This window comes from Pantherophis guttatus, chromosome 2 (assembly GCF_059756535.1).
Source record: "Pantherophis guttatus breed Tessera chromosome 2, ASM5975653v1, whole genome shotgun sequence".
Taxonomy (NCBI): Eukaryota; Metazoa; Chordata; class Lepidosauria; order Squamata; family Colubridae; genus Pantherophis; species Pantherophis guttatus.
This window is the reverse complement of record NC_142064.1, coordinates 237,608,074-237,632,629: the sequence shown is the minus strand read 5'-3', so window position 1 is coordinate 237,632,629 and position 24,556 is coordinate 237,608,074. Positions and strand designations below refer to the sequence as shown.

The 24,556-nt window shown below is 35.6% G+C and overlaps 1 protein-coding gene across 21 annotated transcripts in view; it reads right to left on the bottom strand.

Moving 5' to 3' along the window:
* The window catches only part of FOXP1 (forkhead box P1), a 631,964-nt gene that overhangs the window by 340,421 nt on the left and 266,987 nt on the right, over nucleotides 1–24,556 (bottom strand). For all 21 annotated transcript variants that reach the window (XM_034440573.3, XM_060684181.2, XM_034440574.3 and 18 more), the window contains exon 5: nucleotides 10,605–10,669. The gene's annotated coding sequence lies outside the window, so the exon portion shown is untranslated. The remainder of the gene's footprint in view (nucleotides 1–10,604; nucleotides 10,670–24,556) is intronic.

The following is a 24,556-nucleotide window of genomic DNA, read 5'->3' as shown; positions in this document are numbered from 1 at the left end:
TGACCGGCAAGAGACGATCCCTCAAATAACCTGGTCCCAATCCATGAAGGGCTTTAAAGATGACAACCAGCACCTTGAATTGCACCCTGAAGCAAATTGGCAACCAATGCAGTTCCCGCAGGAGAGTTGATACATGTGCACAATGGGGTCTGCACAAATCCATGTGGGCCGCTGCATTTTGCACCAACTGGAGCTTCTGGATGCTCTTTAATGGCAGCCCCATCTAGAGTGTGTTGCAATAGTCAAGACGGGAGGTGACCAGGGCATGAGTGACTGTGAGTAGGGATTGTTGGTCCAGGAAAAGGTGTAACTGGCGCAAACTGCTCTTTGAGCAGGAGTCGTGAGTCCAGGAGAACCCCTAGATTATGCACAGGGTCTGTTTGGGGTAATGCCACCCATCCAAGACTAAAGGTGGCAATCTCATCCTCTCAGTTTTTAATTGAATTCAGTTTTAATTGGGTTGTTTTAAACTTGGGCCAAAATTATTTAATTGTTTTTTAAATTGTTTTTTAAATTTTATATGCTATGTTTTATCTTGGCTGTACACCGCCCTGAGTCCCGCAGGAGAAGGGCGGTATAGAAATTAAATAAATAAATAAAATAAAATAAAATAAAATAAAATAAAATAAATAAATAAATAAATAAATAAATAAATAAATAAATAAATTCTCTGTGAGCCAATGAACCCCAAACCCAGAGCCATTTGACTTTAGTGTCTTATTTTGAAGACCAATTGAGTAGAGAAACAACTTAGAATGCATGGATTTAACTTTCGTAAGCCTAATCAATAACAATAAGTTTTAATTCTGGTTTCATTGGAAAAAAACATGTAGTAAATAGTTCCATCTGTTGAACTACATAAGACTTAACATTGTTCAAATTTGGCTGGCTGGTAGATACTTTTAAATAATTATTTGGAAATGGAGGGGGGAAGAGAAGGAATTTACTAAAATAATATTTCAAATATAGAAATAACTTGAAAGAAAATGCTTCTTCAATGTTTGTACCTCTTTTTACCTCTTTTTATACTGTACCTCTTTTTATACTGAAATCAGCTTTCTTTTAAACAATCAGAAAATTTAGAATACCAAACATTTATTATAGGCATCTAAAGAAAAACCATTCTATTTTAATGAATAATCAGTAACACACTAATAGGATTCATCATAAATGTCCAAATTTAACATTCTAATGTCAATAGTATCGCTTAAATTAGGTTCACTCATCTTTTCCATTACATTCATCTACTCCTGAAGGTTTAATGCCTATTCTCTGCAGGATGAAAGTTAGCCAGTAAATTTCCAGCCCCAATACAATTTAGTAAGTGCTATATATGTAATGTTTTTATTTTCTGAAAAAAAACATGAGGGCAATTCTATTCTCAATCAATTCAAGATGGAAATGTTGATACAGTAGTTATTAACAGTTAAGTACCAGATTCTGATGAATTCTACATTCTAAATTTAGGAATATTTGAATTTGGACCAATCTGATAACTCATTGAATTGAATCACAGACTTCCAAAATTACTAGAACCAGTTTGACTTTTGGTAAGAATTTGAGAAAAATCCAGAGCTTTTGAGTACTATGGAAAGGAAGACACTGTCTCCAAAAAGAAGCAAAAATGGGGATCCCAAAAAAGACATTCAAAAGACTCTTTACAAAGTACAGGGACCCAAGAGAATGTGCTTGTAACTAGGAAACTCTTTTTAAGCAGTTGTTCAAGTGTCCTTGAGGACAATTGTTCACATATTGAGAAGAGTCTCTTCCTGTGCATCAGTGCATTCTATGAAGGGCCCCTTTCAAATGTTTTGCACAGCTCTAAAAACAGCATTTGCCTGGAAAGAGATAAAAGAGAAGTAAAGTGGTTTAAAGATCCACAGGAAGTGGTTCATCAGAGGTTCTCCAATCACAGCTCTTGAGGGTGGGATTCTCATTTTAATAAAGTCATGGGGACTTTCCTTTCTTTTTAAAAATAAATCGAAAGGAGCACAGCTCTAAAACACCTACACTTGACCTTCTATAATTAGACAGGACCTCTATAGCAACTGCACTTTGCATAGACATTATATAGGCAAGCATAGGAAAAACCTATCTATCAATGTGAAAGTTAGTAGGTTTAATCCCTAAAGAAGAAATTAAGTAGTCTATCAATTTCATCAAATTATATCAAAAAAAGCGACAGGGATTTTTATTTACAGAAAATCAAAATTAAAAGGTTATCTCCAAATGAGGGGTCCTTGGTGCTCTCTGTGCTTGGGTTTTGTTTAGTTTTTCTTGAAGACATTTCATTAGCCAAACTAGGTAATGTCATCATCTGCAAGAAAGCAACCAAGCTCAGAAAGCATTAAAGACCTCTCATTTCAACCCTGAGCTGTAAATATTCTCCTTTATTGATAGGTCCAAAATCTCTTTATTTATTGTTCTACCTTGCTGCTCAAGGGATGTCATAAAGCTTTTATTTCTTCAATTTCAATCAGAATTTAGTCCTCTGAAGGAGTTCAATTTGATTAATTTCCTAAAAAATTCTGAAATAGTGTATTGGATTTGAAGCACACCTTTAATTTATTCATTTATATAAAAGCAGTTTACAACCAATTAAAATACTAAGTATTACTCATAGACTAAAATGGAAAAAAACAAAAAAAATCCTATTAATTTATAAGGCAAATTAGAAGATGAAACTCTGACTACACTCTTATTTCAACTTGCCTTTGCTTTGCAGCCATATGAAAGTTGGTCGTAAAGTTACTTTTTCATCACCATCATCAAACTGCAAATAGTGGCTAAATGAGGCAATTACTAAATGTACAACTTATCACTATACATACAACTTTCATACATGAAAGGACTAAATGGTGGATCTTTAACCAATGTTGGTAACTGTAAGCATGACACACATTTCAGAAGGAACAACATTGCAAAAGAAAAGGGGTTACTACTTAAATACAGGTGGTCCTCAATTTATAAGACTAAGTGACCGTTCAAAGTTACAATGGCAATGAAAAAAGTGACTTACGACCATTTTTTAACACTTATGACGGCTTTAGCATCCCCATGGTCACGTGATCAAAATTTGGATGCTTGGCAATTGGTACATATTTATGATGGTTGCACTGTCCCTGAGTCATGTGATTGCCTTTTGCAACCTTCAAGCAGGCAAAGTCAATGGGAAAATTGGATTCACTTAACCGTGTTACTAACTTAAAAACTGCAATGATTCACTTAACATTTGTGGCAAGAAAGCTTGTAAAATGGGACAAAAGTCACTTAACAAATGTCTTGCTTAGTAACACAAATTTTGGGTCAATTGTGGTCATAAGTCAAAAACTACCTGTAGTAGTTTATTACTAGACTGCTATTTATCTACTTTTAAACCTAATCCCTTTCAAAGGTAAATGTATATTTGGTTAGAAAGTATTCATCTTACTTTGGAAAGACTTGCATTTCCTTTAAAAATTCACATTTTACTTTTCAGTCAATTGTTATCACTATGGAAACAGTTACCTTTGGTGGCTTTGAAACCTCTTATTAGTTTAGCCTGATAAAACAACTATGGGCTCCATATGGACAGAGATAATCTTGCAGCAAACCATGCATGCTCTGGCAGTATCTGATTCGAATTACTGCAGTGTGTTATAAAATACTTTGTGAACTTATTCCTTCTATATTCACTAGCTAGTCTTTTAGGTTTGCTCTCCAGCACCCAACACATAATGAAACTCATTTAGTACTTCCCATAGCATTTTGATATTGCCAAGTATTTTTCTTTATCTGAGGGTCTTTCCTCTGGTTCACATATCTTACTGTGCTTTTTCTTGCTCTTATTGTTCACTATTTTTCATAATCCTTGTTTATATTCAATTTGTTATATTGAATATAACAAATATTCAATATTTGTTATACTGAATAACAAATATATAGTGAATTTTGTATAGTTGCAAGCAAACAAGCAAGATCCACATACCATTTCTTGAACGCTCATATTTAATGTTGTGGTGTAAAACTAACACTGTAAAAATCAGATACATCTAGAAAAGACCAAATTTTCCTCAACTTCGTGAATTCCAAATAACTTTTATAACAGTTCTATTATTCCCACATTATGTAAAGACTGGAATACTAATGGAATTATATAAGCAATGTAATCTAAGTTATTTTGAGAACATCTGGCTGGAGCAACAGAATAATGAAAACGCAAAATCAGTGTAATGTAGATTTTAAAAATTGCACAGACTTAAATGGTAAGATGCCAATACATCCAGAAATCAATTTTATTTATACTGAAAAAAAGCACACTTTAAAAAAATGCAATCTGGAATCTTAAGTTCATACTGCTAGATTGCTAGTGTCTTGTGAAATTTAAAACGTAAATTTAAAATTCCATACACTTTAAGTATGAAAAGCCAGAAAACTAGAATAATGAAAAAAATAATTCCGTATTAAGGTAAAGGTAAAGATTCCCCTCGCACATATGTGCTAGTCGCTCCTGACTCTAGGGGGCGGTGCTCATCTCTGTTTCAAAGCCGAAGAGCCAGCGCTGTCCGAAGACGTCTCCGTGATCATGTGACTGGCATGACTAAATGCCAAAGGCGCACACCAAAGGTGGTTCCTATTTTTCTACTTGCATTTTTATGTGCTTTCAAACTGCTAGGTTAACAGAAGCTGGGACAAGTAACAGGAGCTCACCCTATTACGCGGCACTAGGGATTCAAACCGCTGAACTGCCAATCTTTTGGTCAACAAGCTCAGCATCTTAGCCACTGAGCTACCACGTCCCTCTTAATTCCGTATTTATTCCGTACATTTAAATATATGGTGAACCTCTATCCACTTTCATGGTGTTGCCTGATAGATATACTGTACAGATAGTCCTCGACTTACAACAATTCACTTAGTGACAGCCCTTAGTTCACTTAGTTACAACACACTGAGAAAACTTAGGACCCTTTTTCACACTTATGACTGTTGCAGCACCCCATGGTCATGTGATTTACATTCAGATGCTTGACAACTGACTCATATTTATGATGGTTGCAGTGTCATGTGATCACCTTTTGCAACCTTCTGACAAACAAAGTCAATGGGAAAACCAGATTCACTTTTCAACTGTGTTACTAATTTAACAACTGCAGTGATTCATTTTACAAATGTGGCAAGAAAAGTCATAAAATGGGGCAAAACTCAGTTTGCAAATTTCTCACTTAGCAACATAAATTTTGGGTTCAATTGTGGTGGTAAATTGAAGACTACCTATATAGAGAAGCTTGTTACACTCAGGACAAATTCACTCATTTTGTATAACAAACTCCTACACAAACATAACTCTTAAAAATATGAATTTCTACACAGGTTTCATAGTGTTCCCATCCCAAAATACATAAAAAATATTGCAAAAAAACTCAAGAACTGCTTTAACAGAATATTTACTTCCTCAGCCGCATCCATACATTTCCTGACAAATGGGCTTGAATTTTCCACTTTTAACTGAATCAATCATTGTAACAATGAAGTTCACTGTGGCTTTATACATCCAACTGAAGTGAACAAAGTGTATGTGTAGGAAACTGAAAGACTTGGCTGTGCACCGCCCTGAGTCCACTAGGAGAAGGGCGGTATACAAATTTAAATAAAATAAATAAATAAATAAATTATGTGCCATCATTTTGATATCAACCAAACAGGCAGACCTTCATTGGGATGAATAGCCCCCAGCTTACTATTTAGTCTTACAACAGTACACCCATTACCACTATAGTTCATTCTTAATATTGGTGGTGGTCTCCTTTTCTGTCTTTTATACCTTTCCAGAATGAAGTCTTTGAAGCAGCCGAATATTTGCAGAACATAGGCAAAATAAGATAATTTGAATTGTCAGTTTTTCTTCAAGTGAGAATTCTGGATTGATTTGTTCTGCCGTTCATTTCTTTGTTTTCTTAGTTATCTATGATATTGTCAGGAGTCTTCTCTACTGCAGTGTCTCCATTTTTAGTTCTAAGATTGGTTGCTGTACATATTGTCATTAGTTTGGACTTATTTATATTTAATCTTAATCTCATTTTTTCTCCTTGAATTTCATTACTAGAGCAGAGTTGTAAAAACACTGAACTAAGATTCAAAACAGAAGGAGAAAGTTTCCACCACTTCAGTGACTATCAATCCATGAAACTGGTTCCTCTAGCTATTCTCATTAGTTTATAATCTTAATCTTAGTTTTCAATTTTTTTTCTGTGCTTTTTGACCTCTGTTACTGGAGTGCACTGATCATTTCAACCAGTGGTGGGCTGCTGCCAGTTTGGACCGGTTTGTGTGAACTGGTAGTTGCGATCTGCGGGTGGGCCTGCCCGCCCACCCACCCGGGTGCAATCCCGTCCTATATCACTGCTTTTGATGCCGCACGCATGTGTAGAAGGCATGCGTGAGCGAATTGCTGTTTTTTTGACGGCACACACGTGTGGATGGCGCGCATGAGCTAATTGCTGTGTTTTGTGATGCTGCACACATGCAGGATATCGCGCGCCCTCACATTACTTGTTGCTGGGTGAACCGGTTGTTACAGTATGTGACACCCACCTCTGATTTCAACTATTAGAATAGGATTATCAGCATAAAATAGGTTATTGAGATTTCTTCTCCAATTTTAAAACCATTTTTCTTTAATCTTTTTAATCAATTACTATCTGTCCAATGTAGTCCAATCGAACTTCCTTCTGACTTTTGGAAACTTCAGTTGTTTTTCCTTATCTGTTTCGATTTTAAATGTCTGCATAGTTGTTTGTTTGTAATACTGTTTCTGGTATCTTCCAAAAAATTTTTGGTAAGTTTCTTCTTGTTTATTTTTATTGGCTTTGGCTTCTTTTTTCTACTTGGCAATTTTCAGTATCTGTTACCTGTTACCTGTTACAGTTAGCATTCTTCTGTGTCTTGCTCTTTGGCAGTCCCTTTTGATAATCATCCTTAATAATTTCTTTTGATTTCATCCCTCAGTTCTTGTGGTTCCATACGAATGAGCTTCAGGACTTCAAAGTGATTCCTGATATTCTCCTTGAAAATGGTGAGTGTAAGCTCAAGATCATATTATGGACATTGGCTGACTTTCTTCTTTTGTTTTTAGCGTGACTTGGAAATTGCTCATAAACAGATTATGATCAACCAGCCCCTGGCTATGTCTTTGCTGTTGTAACTCAGTTTTTCCTCTTCCTTACACCAATAATATAGCCTCTTTAAGTTGTGTGGATATCTGGTGATGTCCATTTATATAGGGATTATTTTATAAACAGTGTAAATCATTGAAATGGGAGAAACTTTTAAGTCTGTCTCCTGCTTCATTTCTCTTTCCTTCACCATTTAGTCCCATTCAGTTTTACTCCTTAACATTTCCAACTTTATCTGATTGTTGCCTTGGTTGTGGCTCTTCCTCCTTATTCCTTCTGTCCATTACATCATTGTGCTCCTGCCACAAGAGGCAGCCTGGCAGGACTTGAGAGGAATGCATGACGACAGAAATCGATATACCAGTTTAATATGAGTTGTATCTTATTCTGTATTTACAATGTACCAGATTTAGTACCTGGCTTTTTCAGAAGGCAGTGAGGAGGGGAAATATGTCACACACCTAGAAAAGTTATTACACAAATCAGAAGAGGCATTACTGATGTTGTGTAAGGCATCTTTGTGTATTTATTTTCTCAGCACAGTCATGGAGCTACATCATGAACACTGCTCTCTTCAGTTCTGCCTCACACAGAGACTATGCTAACATTTTAGTAAATGCACAATTAAAGAGAATGAGACTACAGCATGATCATCTCTGTGTCTATACAGGTAGTCCTCGACTAATGACCACAATTAAGCCCAAAATTTCTGTTGCTAAGTGAGGCATTTGTTGAGTGAGTTTTGCCCCATTTTATGACTTTTCTTGCCACAATTGTTGATTGATGATTAATTGAAGCTGGCTTCCCCATTAACTTTGGTTGTCAGAATTTTGCAAAAAGTGATCACAAGGCCTGGGACACTGAAACTGTCATAAATATGAGTCAGTTGCCAAGCATTTTAATCACATCGCCATGGGGATGGTGCAATGGTCGTAAATGTGAAAAATGGTAATAAGTCACTTTTTTCAGTGTCCTTGTAATTTTGAAGAGTTACTAAATAAACTGCTAAAGTTGAGGACTGTACATAACTATTCCATGTGATTTAATTGTAGGAAGGTGCTCTGAACATTCAGTTTTTATCATGCTACTATGATCCATGCTTGGAAAGAAAAAGAAGAAGATGGCCAGCAGCAAAGATACATTAATGTGGCAATGGGTAGCAATGAGAAGACTTGAAGATAAGATTTTGTCAACTGTTTTTTCTGACAGTGTTTTCCCTTTCATGCATCAAAGAAATAACACACACTTGTGTAAACAACTGCACTTTCCTCCATTCTGGCTTCTATGTTCTGCTCTACAGACATTTACTCAAGTTGAATCACCTCAGTTTCATGGTTAGTCAAACTTGGAAATAGTACTTCAAAGTGGTCCCTTTAGTGCAAAATGGAAACTATCATAAATGTGGTTTCTGAATATCTTATTGTATGACAACCTTTATTGTTCATTCCATAATTACAGTTGATTTTAAATATATTCCATTTATTGAACTTATTAACAGTTCACATTCTATTGAAACCTGCTGAAAACCTTGATGTCACTTATCAACAATTAAATCAATTAGTACTTCAACCAGAGTGACAATGTAAACCAAAACAGGGTTGATAAATGCATCATACTTTTCCTGTAATGCAAAGGTGACTTTGTGAACTCTCAACATACCATATTATTTTGAAGAAGCAGCTCTCAAAATAATATTTTTATCAACATAAAAAGGCAAGCAGTAAGCCTATATTTATTCTTTAGATAAATATATCATTTTAGATATTTTCAAAATAAATATTTCATATTATAAAAAAATATATATTTACAATTGAATTGTAGCAAATATTATATAATATACAAATGTTGGCCCCTATAGAAAGTACAGTATAATACAATAAAGTGCAGAATAGTACATGTATAATGCAAAACAACATATAACAATGTACCATAAGAAGGCAACATGGGGCCCATATGGACATATCCCTGTTTGTTCCTTGTTTGCCTGCCTTTTTGTTCATTTATTTGAACAAGTTGAAGGAAAAGTATGGGGGGGAAAATGTATTAAAGCCAGTGGTAGGTTTCAAATGTTTTTACTACCGGTTCTGTGGGTGTCGCTTGGTGGGCGTGGCATGGCTTGGTGGGCGTGGCAGGGGAAGGATACTGTAAAGTCTCCATTCCCACCCCAATCCAGGGGAAGGTTACTGCAAAATCCCCTTTTCCTTCCGATCAGCTGGGGCTTGGGAGGCAGAGAATAGATGGGGCAGGGCCAGTCAGAATTTTTACTACCGGTTCTCCGAACTACTCAAAATTTCTGCTACCGGTTCTCCAGAACTGGTCAGAACCTGCTGAAACCCACCTCTGATTAAAGCCTATTAAATGGTAAGTAGTAACTTCACCAGCTTTTATTCTGGTAAACAGATGTTTTCTGTCTGACCACATCCACCACAAAACCTTTTATAGAAAACATCCAGTATTCTCACTGACTTCCAAAGATGGCCTCTCCTGTCATATAGTCTAAATTCATTTGCATTTCAGATTATATTAAGATCCAATGTAAAGTAGAACAACAACAGTACTTGCTTTTAGGTAGTGACTCCTAAAGCAAATATTTCTGAATGTACTAAGATGGAAAAACTATAGGTTTCTTTAGACAGTGCTGATACCATTACCAAGACAAAGACATTAATCATTAACTATTCAAGAGGCGCACCTATATACAAACAGATTTTAAAAGTATTCCAAAATTAGAGAGAAACAGGAATACTCTAACGCATCATTAGCTTCACTCTGGTTCTCATCAAGAACTTTCAAAAATAGCAGTGAATCGCAGGAAGCAACCTATTGTACAAGATTAACCTGGGATCTTAAGTTTCCTTGATTTCAATCAAAGTTACTTTGAATCAAATGTTCCTTGTATTTCAGCCTTAGGCTACTCTCCTGTATAAATTTGCTTGAGATGAGTGAGTGATATTTCTTTTAGGAATACAATCCAACCATCCTACTCACTGCTTCTTCTAGCGGAAAAGACTCTGCCATCACTCATAACAAACTTAACAAACTTGCTTACCAGCCAAGCCTATGACAAAGCCTACACGTAACATAAACGAAACATAACAACAAAACTTTTATAATGTTTTGTAAGGATTGAATTGCAAGGCGACTACTCTTAACATTAAGAAGCAATTTTCACTGAAAACAGTAGTCACTTTTGCATAAACATAAACAGCATTCCACTGCATAAGTATGATTTTAACACAGTTGTAGGATAAACACAGTTGCAGGATAGTCTACTAATTTTGATTTTTATCATACTGATGCTCTCAGGCTCATTTTATTCCTAGATAGGAATGTCAGGAAATATAAATGTTGATGTCTGTGTGATGAGGTGCTTTTATGGACAAGCAGACCAGCAAGGTAAAAATGCAATAAAAACCAAGTAAGAAAAAAAATGAATTTATTTTTATTTACCTTTTCAGAAACTTCTGTCAAGCAATCTTCAGGTTCAGCAGGCCCCAAAAGTCACTCTTCTTACCCTGAGGACAAAATGGATACAACAATGAGTCTGGCTGATCAGAAGTAGTGACAACACTAAAGATATTTTCATTGGCACCATTAACAAGGGCAAACGTAAACAAAATAACAAATGAATCCAACTGTGTTTAATGGTGAATGATTTTCAGAGAGAGCTAATAAAAGTTGACTGTCACAAGATAGACAGTTATCAGTACCAGTCGCTGAGAAGCTTTGTTCAGCAAACAAAACAGTCTTTGGGAGCAAAGAGAAACTCTGAAGATGAGACCCACTTTGTTCTTTAGCGCAAAGTTTCCTAATCTTGCTGGCTAGCCATTTATTTTCACTTAAGGAATATATTACTCTGATTCCTTTGTTCTCACAGATATGGCTACATTTGGGTTCATCTCTTTGTATCCATCTACCGAGTCTAATTCTTTTATCTTTTTATTCTTTTATCTTTATCATTAGAACAGTTCTTTTTGTTGTTGTTGCTTTTGTTTACCCCCTCCCCAGATTATGTTTTTTATTATTTATTTATTATAGCTATTATTATTGCTTTGAGTTACCCAACAAATTGATTATATCCCCATCCTTTTATGTAAAGCGCTTATTCTCTCTTACGCAAAAAGAATGTAATCCTTTAAAAAACACAATGTTCTGCCATTTTCTAATTCCTGCAGGGTATAAGTTAGAAATTGTTTATTTGCCACAAAGATAAAACTAATAATAGTACCTTGACTTCATTCAGGATAAATATAAAATGTCTTCTAAGTTATTTGACAGACAGTGCTAATTTCAAATACAATACAGTGAATGCAATAGACATTTAATTTTTATAAAAATCAGGGGGGTTAATTTGGTTACTGTACAATTGTTTCAATTCAGAACACTTAAATATGGGCCATTCTATAAATTCATTGAAAATATATCTTATACAATATAAGCTGACTTCCACTTGCCTGGTAGGATTTCTTTGCTTGGCCTCCTCTGATAATACATGCATATGATAATATCTGCATATTATCACCTTTTCCTTGATATATATCTCATATCCCAGTTTTTTTTATTATAGACCTTTGTTTTACCTTTTTTAATTAGATAAGATGAATGAATGTATGCAACTGATTCATATTAAACATATTAGGGACACAAGTTAAAATAGGGAAGAAAATGGTAAGTGAGCACCTGTCTACCCTAGACGAGTTCAAATCACCAGGACTGGATGAATTACACCCTGTACAACATACAGTTCTGAAGAAACTGGCAGATGAGATCTCAGAACCACTGAACTATATCTTTCAAAGATCCTGGAGCACCAGGGAACTGCCAGAGGACTGGAAAGAAGCTGATGTAGTTCTCATCTTCAAAAAAAAGGGGGGGAGGGGGAGAATAGATCCAGGAAACTGCAGACCTATCAGCTTGACCTCAATAACAGGCAAGATTCTGGAAAAGATAATCAAGCAACGAATCAGCAAACATCTAGAAGCAAACAAAGTAATAACCAAAAGCCAACATGGGTTTGTCAAAAACAGATCATGTCAGACTAATCTTATTGCATTCTTTGACAAAGTGACAGAATTAGTGGACTAGAGGAATGCTGTCGATATAATTTACTTGGACTTCAGTAAGGCATTTGATAAAGTAGACCATAACCTACTATTAGATAAAATAGAAAAATGTGGGTTAGACAGCATCACCACCAGATCGATTCGTAACTGGCTGACCAACCACACTCAATGTATAGTGCTCAATGGAACTGCATCTACATGGAGGGAAGAATGCAGTGAGGTATCCCAAGGCTCTGTTTTAGGCCCAGTTCTCTTCAACATCTTCATCAATGATTTGGACGAGGGGATAGATGGGGAACTCATCAAATTTGCAGACAACACCAAGCTAGCAGGAATAGCCAACACTCCGGAAGATACGCTTAAGGTACAGAAGGATCTTGACAGACTTGAACATCGGGCGCTATCTAACAAAATGAAATTCAATGGTGAAAAAAGTAAGGTTCTACATTTAGGCAAGGAAAACAAAATGCACAGGTACAGTATATGTGGTACCTCGCTCAATAGTAGTAATTATGAGAGGGATCTTGGAGTCCTACTGGACAACCATTTAAATATGAGCCAGCAGTGTGCAGCAGCTGCCAAAAAAGCCAACACAGTTCTAGGCTGCATAAACAGAGGGATAGAATCAAGATCACATGAAGCGTTAATACCACTTTATAATCCCTTGGTAAGGCCACACTTGGAATACTGCATCCAGCTTTGGTCACCACAATATAAAAAACATGCGGAGGCTCTAGAAAGAGTGCAGAGAAGAGCAACAAAGATGGTTAGGGGACTGGAGGCTAAAACATATGAAGAATGGTTGCAGGAACTGGGTATGTCTAGAAGAATCAGGTGACATGATAGCAGTGTTCCAATATCTCAGGGGCTGCCACAAAGAAGAGGGAGTCAAGCTATTCTCCAAAGCACCTGAGGGCACGACAAAAAGCAATAGGTGGAAACTAATCAAGGAGAGAAGAAACTAATCAAAGAGAGAAGCAACCTAGAACTAAGGAGAAATTTCATGACAGTTAGAACAATTAATCAGTGGAAGAACTTGTCTCCAGAAGTTGTGAATGCTCCAATTCTGGAAGTTTTTAAGATAACCATTTGTCTGAAGTGGGGTAGGGTACCTGCCTAAGCAGGAGGTTGGACTAGAGGACCTTCCATCTATTCTATTCTATTCTATTCTATTCTATTCTATTCTATTCTATTCTATTCTATTCTATTCTATTCTATTCTATTCTACCCTACCGTACCCTACCCCACCCCACCCCACCCCACCCCACCCCACTCCACTCCACTCCACTCTAAATGCATACATCTGATAATCCTGCCTCCATTTTAGGAACACAGAAAGTTTCCTAATATTGGCTGCCATCTCTTCCTTGAAAGTTAGCAAACTTTGCCATTGTAGTTGTTAAATATGATTTATGCCTTAATGTGTTGTGCAGGCTCAACCAATCAACAAATGATGATTACACTAATACAGTGATGGCTAATCTTTTCTGGACTGAGTGCCTAAAGTGCACGTGCGCAAACTCCCAAAATGCCCCCTCTGCAGATGCGCATGTGCCCTCTGCATGCTCTCCAACCCCCCCCCGCATGTGCGTGCAGCCCTCCCATAGGTGCCCTACCCCCACACATGCACAGCAGAGACCCGAAGACCAACTGACCAGTGGGAGGCGCGCGCGCGCATGTGCAACAGAGTTGAACTGAGGCAACGGTTCGCGTGCCCACAGAGAGGGTGCTGCGTGCCACCTCTGGCACACGTGCCAAAGGTTCGCCATCACGGCACTAATATATGGAGATGGAGATATATATTTACCCATTTATTAGTGTAATCATCATTTGCTGATTGGTTGAGCCCGTATAACACATTGAGGCATAAATCATATTGAAAATATATTTACATAAATCATATTGAAATTATATGTGTGTGTGTGTGTGTGTGTGTGTGTGTGTGTGTGTGTGTACAAAAAGATAAAAGAAGTGTGTGTGTGTGTGTGTGTGTGTGTGTGTGTGTGTGTTTCCAATGTTGATCCCTTGTGGCTCTCTGGACAAATCATTGCTTGACAAGATTTCATAACTGGTTTGCCATTGATTTCTTCTTCCTGCCCTGAGAAGAGAGACTTGTCCAATTGTCCAAGGTCACTTTAGGCATGAAAGCCAATTAGCTTTATGCCTAAGGTATGACTAGATATCATGTTCTGCTAATTTCTATCCCATCGCCTTAACATATTCTGCTTCCTTGAGAATGGATCGGTACCCTCATTGCTGATCTTCTGGAAAATATCAGAGTTGCTTCAAGAAATGAATGATTACTTAACACTTTTATGACTGCTTAAGTTTTTATTGGTCTTTATGTTTTAATATTATAAACCACCAAGAGTCTTCTCTGTTGAATCTGGTGGCATATAAACACAACAAACAAACCAGCTATTTACTAGATTAAGCTAATAAGCCAGTTAACGTGATGTGATTTAGCTCTTCAATCCAATATCAAAGAGAGTAGAGGTAGATGATCATCCACAGAGCACTACAGGAGAAGCGCCTTTTGATATTCTGAAAAGTGAAGCCATTGTGGGGAGGGATGGGAGAAGAGGAAGTTTTGCTCAAATTAGACACAGTTTAATAATTGGACAAGTTCATAATGCAATAGGAAGTAGAATTTCAAATCATTCAGTACTGTACATCAAAACTTAAGGCAACCTTCTTGATTTGAGCACGGAACATACTGTATTTTTCGGAATATAAAACGTACCTTTTTCCCCCCTAAAAGGGGGTAAAAATTTAGGTGCCTCTTATACACCGAATGTAGCCCCGCCCATTCACTGGCCCCCACCCTTTGGTCTCTGCCTTGCAGCAGTTACCTCCTTGCAAGCAAACAGCAAGAAAAAACAGCTCCTTTCAGCTTCACCACAGGCTAATTAGCACAAGTTGATTGGATCGGCCTCCCGACTCTCAGCTGATTTGCTCGCAGCTGTTCTGCGCAGGACTCTGCTGCTTGCTGCAAAGACGTAAATTGCTGGAACAGATTTTTTTTTCCTTGTGCTAATCAAGCTATGCTGAAAACAAAAATGAAAGTAAAGCAGGCTGTTTGCTGTTTGCTGCAATGAGGCAAAATTGCTCAGAGGCAGAGTCAGATTTCTTTTTCTTCTTTTCCTCACCAAAAAAGGAAGGTGCGTCTTATACTCCGAAAAATACAGTAATTGTTAGTACAATCTTTATACTGGGTACCAATTAATAGTGGCTGCCTTTTGAAATGATTGTAGCTTCCATATATTCTTAAAAGCAGGGTCCTATATACTGTAGTAATCTATATATGATGTGATTTAGGTATGAGTAACTGTTGCCAGATCAAACTTTCTCAGAAACTGGAAAACTCAACATAGCTTGTAAAAACACCGTTACGTCCTGGAAAACAACCCACTACTGAGGCAACATGAAAAGGTATTACAGTAATAGTTTCCTTGGACGTATGGGTGGGAGAGGATTAGGGTCAAATAGCAATCACTGTTTCATGGTTATTGATAAGGAAGCTTTAGAGAACTTTCCTGAACAGTTTTCAGTATAAAATAATAGAAGGGACAAATGGAAAATAGAACATCAAACCCAATGGCCATGGTGTTAAATATCTAAAACATTTTTATAGACAAGCCTGAACAACAAAAATTGTAACCATCACAGTGTTACAATGCCCCTAAAGCCTAATCCAAGCAAACAATTCAGAAGGATACCTCCATCAATTGTTTCAAAAGCTACTGGGACAAAAAAAAAGTATCAGCATTCCTTCTTAATAAAAATGAATCTAGATGATTAGCAACATCCAAATGTTTTTGGTCAAGGCCTACCTATTGTTATTTAAATGGATAAAATATGCTAAAATTATTTGAAAGCAACATTATGTAAAGGAACGTAATAGTTTATAAAAGTTTATAAAATCACGTTGTATACTGAAAAGATAAAATGTAAATGAAAAGTAGAAAGATAATAAAATCGGATTCTCCTAAATAAATTCAAAAGAACCATGTTTAAGTAGAGTAACCTGCATGAAAAATTATTACAACGCTGAAGAGTTTGCCCAATTATATCAGATTCTTCTCTCACTTAAGTCAATGATAAAATGGAATGATTGGCTCCCTTCTTTGTTTTTGTAATTTTGAAAATGTGACAGTACTGGATGCTTATGCTAAAGAAAACGGTGGTATTAAAATAATAAAAGTTTATTTTTAAAATATTTAATTATTTTATATAGAGTACAATAATAGTGTAATTCAGTTACATCAGTCCTTTTTTATATTTAATTGTGCTCATTTCCTAGCAATCTATTTCAGATTGTATCCAAATTTAAACTGTAATCCTGAAAATTTTAATGAGAGGCAAATCCCATATGTCACACTTCGTCTTACTTCCAAGTAAACATGAATACGTTACATTGTTCTTGTGCAAAACTGAAGTGATAATTTTCAGAGCAGGATTAAGTCATTTTATTTGAAAAATAATAACAGCTAAAAGAAACCTTAAATATAAATCTTGTTTATAGTGCAACCACACTGAATTACCCTTAAAAGGTATTTTTCTCAGCAGAGTTTTTATTTTCTATGATTCAATATAATACATCAGAGCTCACCCTGGTGGAAGTCTGGAAGACCACAATATATTCTCTAAAAGTTATCAACGATGCAATCAAGAGATATGCAGAATACCTATCTGACAGTTCTTAGGAAATCAAATAACAAATCTTTCTCAACATTTCCTTCTCTTCTACTATCTAGTCATTAATACCATTTTCAACCCCATTGCAATTGTTTTAGAATTATTCTATTAACCATTCTATTAAAATTAAAACAAGAGGGAAAAAAAGACTTCTAATTTACTCCGTAAAGATTCCATTTAAGTTGTATGATATAAGCTTTTAGGTTTCAGCTTTACAGTGTATGTGATATCTGATATAATAAATACATTTGCTGACATATCCAATACATTCTTTTCTTACATTAAAAAGTCTAGCTTGTTCTCAGGTTTTGACACAATACACATTTTATTGTTCTACCAATATGCCATAGCATGATTATTTTACTGCACAAATCTGTACTGTCCTTCCTTCCAGCCAATTTTAAATCCCAGTGAATTTAACAGTTTCACTCTTGATGTTAAGGAGGAAGAGGGACTTTACACAAGGAAGAACTTTCCTGTCTTTCTGGCAAATTTGCTTCTGCTTCCAGGCTACTCATAACATAGAAGCCTAGATTTTTTTCCCCAGAATTGGCAGATTATTCTCTTACCTTCCCGCAAAGCAATAACCTTGGCTGTGGTCATGTGAAACTATCTTTGAGGTATCCCTTTACTGCCTTTAAACACCGAAGCAATAAAAACAATATTTGCTCTTGTACCTTTGAAATCGTAACAAAAGCTTTGTTTTAGCATTTACCACAGTGTGCAATAAGAGTTAATAATCAAATCTGTCCCAACCCCCACAAATGTTAAACAAAAAGATAAAAGAAATGCAAATAGCTATTGTCATGGAAAGTTAAAGTACCTGTCTGTATTTTTAAGTGAAAACTATTATCTCTATCAATCAAAATTTAAGAATACAATAGCGCTAATCACATAAGGCGCTTTGACTGAGGTGCTTTTTCCTCATAAAGAGACTATAAAAGTAATACATTTACAATTAGATAAGCTATTTACAATGTTGCTATTAAAAAAAACTTAGGAATCTTATTGTTAATAAAATGTTCCTGAGTTTGTGTGTTATTCTGCATTCAAAAAAAAAAAAAAAAAAAAACCCAGAAAGTCTTTACACATTTTAATATCACTGATGCAATTTTATTCAGATCCTTATACTTGCAACATGTGGTAGAACAGCACACTCTTCTGTTTGAGAAGAGTCACTCAGATGAAGGAAATAGTTAATTGGTAACCTAAACACCTATTTTTGATCCAAAGAGTAATATCTCTCTGTTCACCAAACCTAGAATATATTGCCATTCAAGGCGCTAAAGATTAGCTATTTTTCATTTTCTCATTAAAAACACCACCAGGAACACATACTCTTCCTTTGAATCTGGAATCTTAAAACATTCCAAGTAACATGAATATGATGGCATGGTCCCTCTCTGAGACATTTCAGTCATAGGTTTTCTCCCCGTTCCTTTTTTATTCTTTTCTGAACCAGATTCAGTTAGAAATGGACTGGTCGCACAATTGGTAAAATAACATGCTGCAGCAATTTTGTCTTGATTAAAAGCAACAGCAAGCGATCTTTAAATTGGCTTTTGTAAACAGTTAAAAGTAGGATGCCATTATGCAAATTATGCCCCTTCTGAAGAAGCAACAGCGATGTCATCTTCCTCCAACCCTGTTGTCCCCTATATAAACAGGTTTCCTACGCTGTAGCTCGGTTACTGCTTGCATCAGAGTTAACTTCTCTAGTGTGCTATTAATATCAGCCAAAAAAATTACAAACTGCACATTAAAAAAAATCCCTACTAAAAATTGAGGAGTGTAGCTGAGGATACAAAAATGAGATTCCTTCTGTAATTTCCCACACAGAAGGGGGGGGAGAGGAAGGGAGGGGGGGGAGAAAGAGAGAGAGAACTTATGTTGTATACTATTTTAAAGTTTTCAGGAAACAAAAAAATCATCCAAACAACTTACATATCAGAAAAAAAACCAAGCTAAATATGTTCTTTAACAGTTTCCAAAAAAGCCATGTTACTCTTTGCTATTTTTCTGTGCAAGGGAAGAACAGACCCTACACAGAAAAGCTTAAGTCTGCAATCTCAACGGCTACAACTAACCCTTTAAAACTAAGGCTCTTTTAAAACTCGAATTAAGAATGCTGAACAGTTAGTTAAGAAGTGGACAAGAAGTGGCATTTCACAGTATATACACTTACCCATTAATGAAGAAGCTTTGAACTGTAGCAGTAATTCCCAACCAAGTGAGAAAAGTTGAGAATCCTGAAACACCATAGGCACACTTCTAACTATCCAGACTTTCTCCGCTTCAACATTGGCTGCAGTGTAAGGAAGAAGTGAAGGTATGTGGTCTAAACACAACAAAAGCCACTGCCTTACTCTAGATTAAATATGCAGGAAGAGGCCCCTTTGCATAAACACAAACACTCAGCAAATGAGTAACTGGCTCAAATCAGACGCCTGCTGTGCATTCTACCTGTCCTGATCTCTCACAAACTGCACAGCTTGTTTAATAGAGATGGTGGCTGAAAGATCACACAGCTACACGCAATCCTTTCCTAAAGAACAGCAATAACAACTAATAAATAGGAATAATATTAAGTACTAAATTGAGAGTTGCCTTTACAAAAGAAAATATTTCCTCACCCACACACCTTTCAAAGCAGTAGAAGACAAAGAGACAGACATGCAGAAAAGAACCTGTAGGTAGAAATACTTTCTCTAATTAAACCCCAAATTCATCAGAATTATAGGTTTTGATCTGCTAAGCAAGCTTACTTTAAAATTCCTGTGATATTCTCAAAACTTTTTTTCCCAAGCAAATGTGTTGACAACTATACTGTTTATTTCCAAAAATGGACTTTGCAACTTACACCCTGAAATATGTGGAGGAAAAAAATAGGATTTTTTTTTCTTCCTCTTTGGTAGCTGTTTTAAAATCAGCAAGTAACAATTTTAATGCTCAAGCTGTGTTCTTTCAAAAATTATTTTTATTGCATAAAATGTTCCAGAAAAGCATCAGATAGATAGATAGATAGATAGATAGATAGATAGATAGATAGTAGAAAGATAGACAGACAGACAGACAGATAGATATTTTAAAAATCCATTATTTTCTATTAAGCTGTTCTACTTGGTGGAAAAGGAGGTGGAAGAAAATGTGATACTTAAAAACAAACATATGACTCAGAATCTTTGTGACTTGCTCTGAAACAGTATGGGCAAAATCCAGCCAAAATTTAATTCTATTGATTCTACATACACACATATCCATTATGCTATTTATCCCCTCACAGATTAAGCAACCGTATGCAAAGCATAGAAAGGAAGCAAGAAATAGTAAACCAAATAAAGGACTCAAGTAAGGAAAGGAAATATCTAAGTCTAAATTATATGAATACCTTGGACTATGACTTTCTGTCTCTTTGTTGCTATTCATAGTTTTACATACTGGGCATTTCTTCCTTACTCTTCAGTACTGTGGAATAAATTCTGTCATCTTCAACGGGGATTAATACAGAATCAAAATCAAATTTTAAGCACACATTAGCTGCCCTCTTGATACGAACACTTCTGACCTGCTTAATTTTGATAGAATAATGTTGTATGTGTATTTCCAAAGCAATTAAGCTTCATCATCTATATATATATATATATATATATATATATATATATATATATATATATATATATATATAAAGAAAATTTGGCATTTGATCAATAGGTTCAATATATAAGAATGATACAATTTTGAAAGGTTGGCATTTTTTTAAAAAAAAAAAACACTGTATCTACATACTTTCCAAACGGGGAAAGAAAAAATAATTACAAAATAATATATGTGTATATATGTGTGTGTGTGTGTGTGTGTGTGTGTGTGTGTACAGATATATATACAGACATATATACATATACTGTATATATATATATACACACACACACACACACACACACATATATATATATATACACATATACATACATATATACGTATATGTATATGTACATATACATACATACATTTTAAGGGGCGGGCATAAGAGCACCAGAGTGCCTACCATCCTTGTCCTAATGTTCCCTTTAATTGTATTCATTTTATGTATTCAATTCATGCTTATACTTATATATATTATCTAATATGTACTCGACAAAATAAAATAAATAAAAATAAATAGATAAATAAAATATTTCATGAGGTGAAGGGAGCAGAGTCTTTAGTTTTATGCTTGGAACAGCCAAGGATAGAAGTCACAGTAGTCTTCTTGAAAATGACCTTCCAGAAGCTCAGGAAAGTACATCCCTTCTAGAGAACTATTAGAAAATAATTCTTCACCATCCTTATTAAGTTTTTGTTACTCATATGATGAGATGAATTCCCATCATATGGGAAGATGAATTCTTAGATGAAGATGAATTCCAGAACACTATAAATACTATAAGTGTGAAGGAAACCCAACCACACTGTGATATCCAGCCAAGGGAACTGGTGGTGCAGCTGCTGACACAACGTGATGGTGAGCCCTTTACTATGAAGCCCTCACCAGCTTTGAAGACAGGCATCACCAAAAACTGATAGGAAACTGTGAGCAGCATCACAGCAAAACACTCAAACTTATTACAATTATGCAAGATTATGTGAGAACAACTAATCAGTGAGATAGATGGCTTGCTTCCAGAAGCTGCGATTGCTCCATAATTGGAGGTTTTTAAGAAGAGATTGGACAGCCATTTGTCTGGAATGGTATAGGGTCTCCTGCCTGGGCAAGGGGTTGGACTATAAGACTTCCAAGGTCCCTTCCAACTCTGTTATTCTGTATTTTGTACGCCCACTGTTTACATTGTGGTGGATTCTACACTTCCAGGCTATAACTGCAGAACCACTTCTGTGTCAATAGATAAAAATGCCCACCAGTGTGTTTTTTTCAAACCCGGAAATCTACCTATAAGCACATTGTGTTAGAGGAAGTACATTAGGATTGTGGTTTAAATCAATGTATTTTTTCTTTACTCTGGAGGTTTTGTTATAAGCTACAAAGAGTCTGAATGATTTGCTGATGTACAATTTTAATACATTAGATAATAATAGCAACAATAATGTACAGGATTGATTATATGCTGAAAAAAAAATCAAGTAAATCAATCTGAGTAGGCAACATGGGGATGACAAAGACATTTTTTTTCATGAACATGTTCTTTTGATCTTCTTGTTACATTTTTAGGACAACAAAACACAAGGGTTGTATCAAACTGTTTTTCTCCCTGAAGAAATAGCATCTGCCAGCAAAATAGATTCCCACACTCTGCGCCATCACTCTGCATTATCTCCTAACCTGTTCTAGTTGAGAGATCATGATGGGGACAATGAGCAGAAAGCATAGAGAAGGAGAGCAGAGAAAATCCAATTGTATCAGCCGCTCACTTAGCCCACAACTTTCCTGTGACAGTATGTTTAATAAGGACAAATTTTAACAGGCTGGACATTTTTTTAAATTTTAAGCTAAGTCATGTATTAACCATTATTTGTAAAAGAATAATTGAATAAAAGAAAACTTGCTTGCATGTAAAAGGCTAGAGATCAATGGAAGTTCCGCTGATCCAAAAAATGTGGGTGCTTTTATACAGATGAGGGGTCCTTGGTGCTCTCTTTAGCTTGGTTGTTTTCAGACATTTCATTATCCAAACTAGGTAATATCATCAGTGCTAGTAGGAAATGGGATTTTCTCTCATTGTATATTTTAGTGACTTTTATACAGATACATTTTAATGTTTATTTTAGAGGCTTTCTTGCTATTTCATGAATAGAAATTCTGTGACGTATTGGGAGCCAGAACTGTTTGTGCACAAATATTCTGTCTTTCATTATACACTCATACAGTCAGGGTGGATAAAAATCAATGATTTTTTTAAAAAAATCAAAAAAATCAGATTTTTTTAATTTAAATCGGATTTTTTTGATTTAAATCGGATTTTTTTTTATTTTTATTGAATTTATTTTAATAAAAAACTTTTGGGGTAAAAATCTATCGTAAGATAGTTTTCTATTTAAGATACATAAATAATTTAGTTTATTCAGCATGAAATGGAGCTTAGTTATATAGCATGAGGCTGTATATTCTGCAACACTGGGACTATCGGTGAGTCAACAGTGGGTCAAAGGAGTAGCAGAGATGACAGTTGCTCTTTAAAAATTATGATTTAAATCGAGTTGATTTAAATCAAGCCTTTTTACTAGTGATTTAAATCATGATTTAAATTGTGATTTAAATCAACTCGATTTAAATCAAATCCACCCTGCATACAGTATATCCAGGGCTCTGGAAGCTCCTTGGCTTCTATTACATACCAAGAGAGGACATCATGAAAGAACTCCTGTCATTACATTTTATTTTTCAGTAGGAATACTATAGTTATCCCAAAGGGAGAATCTTGCCCTTGATAATTATCAATTTCTCCATGTGTTGGAAGATATTGGAGGAAATTTTCCATCCAGATTCACTGACCACAGATGTGGTGGAGAATTTGGAAATATTATTTGGGCCCAGCAATATTCAAAACTGTTCTTGCATTCAGAAGGTGGAATTTATTTCCTTGATAATTTAGGAAAAATAATATTTAACAAAGCATATTTAAAACCCTTATCAAGAAGATTCCAGGAACACCTCTAATGTTCACTACTTTTGCACTGAACTGACTTTTAAAATAAGGTGGCAGATAAGAGATCTAATCTGGATGCAAATAAAATATAGAGCAAAATGTATCAGTCTATCACTATGTACAAGGTTTTTTTTTATCCCTATGGAGGTTCTAATGACTGTTTTGGCAGTTCTAGCTGGTCGTGATGTTTGTCTGTGTGGGTAGGAGGGAGGGAGGGAGGGAGGGAGGGAGAGAGACAGAGAGAGAGAGAGAGAGAGAGAGAGAGAGAGAGAGAGAGAGAGAGAGAGAGAGAGAGAGAGAGAGGAAGTGCTGTTAGCGAAATCCAGTATTAATGTTCTATATCACAGCAAACACAATGCAATTGAACATATTATATGTTCAAATAAACATATTATATGTTCAAATAAACTAAACTAAACATTATACAATTATAGACGGTTTCTAATTCTAGGGCTAATAGATGTTGGAATAAAAATTAATATTTAAATAAGGACAATGAAACAAATCACACTATGTAATTAGATATCATTTCATTTTGGATTTGCCCATCTCTTCTGCTGTAAAGTTCCTTTCCTCTTTAGGTACGTGGTGAGATATCTGTACAAAGACCCAAAAGTTCAAAATACCATTTCTAGGGAAGCTCAACTGATTATATAGTTGTTAGGAAATAAAGCACATAAAAAAGGTCCAGAGTTTTGAGGGAGGAGAGTGGGACCTCCAGAAAATAAACAGAGTATATAGTTTCAAAGGCTACAGACACAGACATTTCATTGTTCGAGCCAATTATCAGTGGAAAATAATAACAACAGATGGATTCAGAGTCACTGACTTTTCATATGCACTTCATCTCTGCACAACAGATGATGAAATGTGAGAGCTATCTCAGAAAGGCAAAACATCTTTCAGTAAAAGAACTCTATACTCCAGATGGGGACCTTCTAAAGCAGCTGATTATCCTCTTATAATGTTTTGAAGATAGACTTACTATAACATTTCAAGA